Source organism: Atta cephalotes, assembly GCF_000143395.1.
Source record: "Atta cephalotes unplaced genomic scaffold scaffold00005, whole genome shotgun sequence".
Lineage (NCBI taxonomy): Eukaryota > Metazoa > Arthropoda > Insecta > Hymenoptera > Formicidae > Atta > Atta cephalotes.
Genome location: NW_012130069.1, coordinates 7873776 through 7880060, shown reverse-complemented (window position 1 = coordinate 7880060; position 6285 = coordinate 7873776).

Sequence of the window (6285 nt, the reverse complement as noted above, 5' to 3'; positions counted from 1 at the left end):
AAAATGAAATGCAAACTAAAATTGAGAAACCCAATTTTATAAAATATATATTATTTTTCATAATAATATGTAAGAGACATCTCTGTGTCAAATGATTTATTAGCTTGGGGATTTAAAAGAAATAAAAGCAACATCTATTGTATATTCTTGTGGGATGTTATCAGGTTAGGATGTTATCATAATCTTAAGTAATTAGTGAACATCATAAGGAAATAAATCTAATCTTGGAAGTTGTTTTTAGCTTGTCTTATTATTATTTTTATTACTACTACTACTTTCATTTTTTTATTACTACTACTACTTTCATTTTTTCAACAAGAGGAGCAAATATTATTAAAAAGAATTTATTAGAAAGAAAAAATAATTTTTAAAATATATTTATAAAAATACTTATCCGTTTTCGAACATAAATTAATATTTTCAAGAAATAGAAAATAAACCAGAATATCATTATATGATAAATGGACATTCACTAATTTAGTCGATAAAAATATTTTTTATAGATACATTTATGTTCTTATGTTTTTAATTGTGTTTTAATTGTGAAGGTAATTATATTTATTCATACATGTGCTTCTAGTTTTTTTCCATTTTATATATCAGAATGATTTTATTACAAGGTTTACCAATTCTTATGATATTTTACAAAATTATAGTGATTTAATGCTGAAATTTGTTTAGGGACACTCAATATTCTTTTATTAGAAAATCAATTTTTAAGTAATATTAAATTTTAAAATTAAAAGCAGGATTTTTATAATAAAAATAAAAAATAACAGGTGTAATAGCCCGCATATATATAATTTAAAATTAATTCACACGATTAGGACGAAAACAATTTCTCATAATTTTAACAAAGATGTTTAAGAACCAAGATGATAACAAACAAAGTAGTTTAAGGATTCTACCTCTCTAGATATCAATAAAGAAGAAAGGATCTCTTTAATAAGAAGTTTTTGTTTAATTAACTTATAACTTCGCACAAGTAATATGAAAAATCTCTATTGGATCAAGTGTAAAAAAAATCACGAATAAATAAATCTTAAAATAAATTTGAGAAAAAAGGATCTCTGATCTGTTTTGTGTAGCAACAAACATTTGTTCGAGCAACAAATATGATATATTTGTAATCTTATATATCACATACGTTGATGCGCTGTCTGAAGCAAATCGATTCGTTCAGTGAGACAAGTAATTATGATTAATGTGCAGAAGAATTATCTCAGAATATAGACTGAAAGGGGGAGAGATGCAGTCTCGCGTGTATGCACAAATAGTTGTGACCGTGTTCGTGACGTATTGATCCTCTGTACCGTCTATACTGATATTTTCTCCATCTCTTTTCTTCTCTCTTTCTCTCTGGTTTCTCGTACGGGTAGATTTTCGTTTATTCTGCCGCGCGTTTACTTTGTTACCCTTTCGTGACTGGCTAGTGTTTCTTACACGTATGTCCATCATGGGACAATATCTCCGGGAACATGACAGCATATTAAGGTAAACGTGAAAAAAGAGAAAAGAAAATGTGCGATATATGATAGCCGATGAGCCATTAGCTACAAAAATTATTCGAAACTGCTTCTCATTTACTTTAATTACTTTAGAATATTTGATAGATTAGCTGTGCAAATAAAAGACTCTTTTTGTGCATATATGTTTCAACGTAAAATAATTTCAGAATGAAACGATTCCTCATAATTAACTCAATATTTGAAATAATAAACTGAACATTGATGAAATAAAATTTTTGAAAAATAATTCAAATAAAAAACTGTATTGGAAATTCGTCATTGATATTTTTCAGATATGTTTTTCTTTTTATTAAAAATTAAAAATTAAAAATTAATTGAAAAACCTGATCTATCAATTTCAGTTAGACAGTAAGTTTCAGTAAAAAAATATAAGTTTTAAATATTTCATTGTGTTAAATTTTCGATTGGAAATTTGCTAGAAGCAGAAAAGCAAGCAATTAATTTTTCTGTCATTCATTTTTAATTTGACATGCATTTTAATTTATCTAAGATATCCATCTAAAATTAATATCTTTGTATACTTAAATTTTTTGACAGGTATTAATCATTTATCGATTCATTAAATTCGTCTTTTTTTTTCGTCATTGATAATTTATATTCTTCTCTTGAGAATATATATTTCTCACATCAATTCTCATTGTATTATTTATTGCTATTTGAATTATTACTTATTATTTATTATACGTCTCATAAGTTTTTCCTACTATTAATGACAATATCTATAATGAAAAATAAACGTTATATAAAATTATTTTTTTCATTTTATAAAAAAGTTGTTGCGAATGAAATTAAATTTTAATCAACTATTTCTTTCGATATGTAAACAGTAATAATAAACAAAATTCGTGCGAGTATTAGTTCCCAAGGATAATCGATTAAATTTTTCTCCCGCCGTATACTCGCATTTAGTTCTGGGAGACAGCCGGGCAGACTAATTCCCAGTTATCGATTTCACGCATACGTGGAAACGAACGCTCGTGTCGTACTCATAGGGCGGACTCTCACCATGTTCCTTACACCTGAAACGCAATTACGACGACGACGTTGGCAAATCTGGCTCCTCGTGTTCCCACAATGCGTACTTATACTCTCCTTCTCTGTCTCTCTCTCTCTCTTTCGCTGCATGGATTCGCTTTTGATCATAAGAATGATACATAAAAAGAATACTCATCGGTTTATACTGGGAAGATTTCCGGATCGATTTCCGGATCGATTTCTGGGTCGATGGGCATGTCGCGCGGAGAACGTGGTCGCAAATTTCACGTATCACGTGAACAATTTCATTATCGCAACGGCGTTATTAATCTACGTTTGTACTTGCATTTGGGTCGCTTCCGACTGTATACGTGTGCGACTGTTCACCGGCTATGGGTTTGTGAACGATTGCGAGGGGTTTCCTCGGTGTATGCACCTGGAGTCGTTCACACCGATTTATCTCGCGCCAAGAATAGCCTGGCGTTTCTTTTCCATGCGGCCAGCGATATATTAATATACCGCATGTTAATGTCAATGTTATAGAGATTTATAATATCGATAACATTATGTTATTTTAAAAAAATAAACAAAAGAACATGAAATGTTCGAAAAGAAATTTCGGCTGTCAGTTATTGGATTGTAATTAGTTTACAATGTTACTTCTCAGAAATCGTTATGATTGAATATAATAAGATTAAACGATTTTCAATTTAATATAAATTCAAATTACGGATAATTTTACTGATAAGTTAGTTTGATCGAACAGAGTTTCCTCCGTATTGATGAAGAATCAGCCTTATTTGAGCACAAATTTCGTGGATCATTCTTGCGGGACGAGGATAACGCGCCCGGTTGCCGATGCATGTTATATACACACGATGCACCTATAATTGCACGTGAAGCAGCTTCGTCGTAACGCTTCATGGATCGATAGCCGGGAAATGGCCGGAAGCCAAGTCCGACGACGACGTCGTTTTGAATTTTACCGTTGTCACAGTGCGCGAGGGCCAACCCCTTTCGCCGCGAGTGTCCCACTTCTGTTTCAGTAACCCCCGACGCACATCGCCTCTCTCAAGATTGCCCTCCGAGAAGTCCTTCTTATTTTCTAGTTCTTCTTCAGAATGCCAAAAGCTCGATTCAGCGAACAATGCCGAAATGGAATTCATCGCGCACACATACACTCATACATTCGTCACGACGGAAATTAAATTGTCCGCAGATATTCTATAATGAATTCGTATAATTTAATAGATTAGATTATTGTTGTAATAATCTCTGTATTAGGGCGAACCTCAACTGTTCGATTTAACGAAGAGTATCAATCGAATTTTCTTCGACAGTATGCGAAAGAAAATCCATCAAGGAAAAGATTGTTAGCTCGAATTAATTTATTCGAGTTAATGTATACACTGAAAAATATTTATTACAATCATAGTAATAAATATTTCTTTAAATATTTGTAAATATATAAACATTTATTGAATATTAACATATACTTTGATACAAGGATCATTAATTTAATTTAACTATCATTTTTTTTTTCATTGAGAAAGTAAATGTTTTTACTTACAAATAATATTTATTAAAAAAAATATTTATTAAGATATACTTAATTTTTTTAATGTCAAAAAAAAACATCTATACTTATGTTATTAAGATTGCTTAATTTTAAATAAATCAGTGAGTGCAAAAAGGAGATGAATCATGTGTATTTATTAAATTTTTCAGTATATTAACAAAAAACTCGTTTGAGTATAAACATCAGTGTAACAGACTTAAAAATGAGAGAGACGGAAAGTTGATGCACAGAGCGTTCTTTTGAGAACGTTCTTCTTGCACTCTCGAAAAGTCAACGATTGTAAAAGGAAAGGGGACATTATAGCGTGTGCCACTCCAAAAGTATTCATTTCCTTATTTTTAGAAGATCGCGTGATACAAGGTTTCACGCATTTCTTTCAGTGGTGTGATTGTATCTGGAAGAGGTGTCATCTCAGAATAACGGCAGCGGGTGCCGTAAATGATGCGTAAAAGCAGCTGTTCTTCGAGTTCTATGATCATAACGATCTACTTTTATTCATGTTGCGACGAATCATGCATGCAAAATTATTTGTAGGAAAATATCGCTAAAGAAATGAGAAATAAAAAAAAGAGCATCAGCAAAAGCATCAAAATGTGAAAACGTACGTGTTTAGAAGAATTCGTTGACAGAACCTTATCGTTGAATAAATAAATAAATTTTTCCATTGTTACTTTTATCAAAGAATACGTAAAATAGGATTAATTTATAAAATATCATTGAAAAAAATTCCATGTATACAATTTCACATTCGCTGTGTTGAGACTTAATATTGGACGCAACTGCTTGTTCAATCATAGTCCATCTCGCATCTGTTTCTATATCGCCCTCCTCCACTCCCCTCTCCGCAAAATTTCAATTTTCTGATTTAAAACGGAGAACGCGATGTTCTCGCTTTTACGTAAACCTGGGAAATACCGATTTATAATGTCCATATACACATGTGTGGAACCACGCGAAAGAGGGTATCTAGAGAAGGGAGATGATAGGAGGATACATAAAAGAGAGAGAAAGAAGGCCCACGTAGGTCGCGAGGTCCCGCAACAACAAGTTGCAACCACCTGGCGAGGGTGATGCCGGCCACCCAGTGGCCCCTCCAGGTGCTCCCCCTGCGAAACCCCCTGCTTCGCGCTGCGTGTGCCTGCTGACTGACGCCGACGCCGTCGCAACGTGAAGCGGGGACGAAGCAGCACGAAGACAGCATGCACGAGGAGTCGCCGGGCATCTCAAAGAGCGAAGCGTGCGATATTGCGTTTATTCGGGGATACGCGCGAATCGACGATGTACTGAAATCGATACGCACATCTGTCGCAACGAAGAGTCTATTGACTCCGAGGGAACGGGAATCCCATGCGAATTTTGGACGCCCGAAATTAGCCAGGAGATGCACTCGATGCCATTGCGATCGTTAAAAATCAATCATATCGGAGTACTGTATTTTTTCATGTTTTCTTTTCAGTTGTACAATGTTTCAGCGAATTCAATGATTTTTAAATTTTTTATTAACTAAATCTAAGATTATATAAGACTTTAAATTGGTTTGCAATAAATGTATACATAATCTACACTGACATAATCTGAAGTAGAAACGACAGGCATGTTTCTTTCAATCTATATAGATCAGTATAAAAATTATCCTAGCTAAGATATTATTTTTCATTAATAAGTTTTTTGTCGTATTTAAGATACTTATTAACGTTATTAATAAAAATTAATCAATTTAATGTTATTATTTCAGCTTCACTTTATAATTGTTCAAGTAATCGGCGCGTTTATATAAATGTTTATATAAATGGAAGACATATTAAAAAATTTACATATAAATATTATTAGGCCAAAATTTAATCCTATTTGATTCTTCTTTACTTATTTCATTTATAAAAATTATTATCTAGCTTTGGATATTATTGAGTGGGTCATTCAATTACTTTATAATCTAATCCTTTTTTTTATATGAAGTATAAATCAAAGAATAACATTTGATCTGCCTTAGTAATATTTGGCAGTATTCCATAAAGTACAGCATTTTTTCAATTAAAAAAATTTTCGCTGTCCGCAAATAACAATTTTTATACGCATAGCAAGATGTGCTAAAATGCATGAATAAAACGAGAGTATTTATAGATTGATTCAGTAAATTGTGAAGATAAACTTGTATAAAAAATTATGATTTATATTATTCTTATATTACGTTCTCTCTCTCTC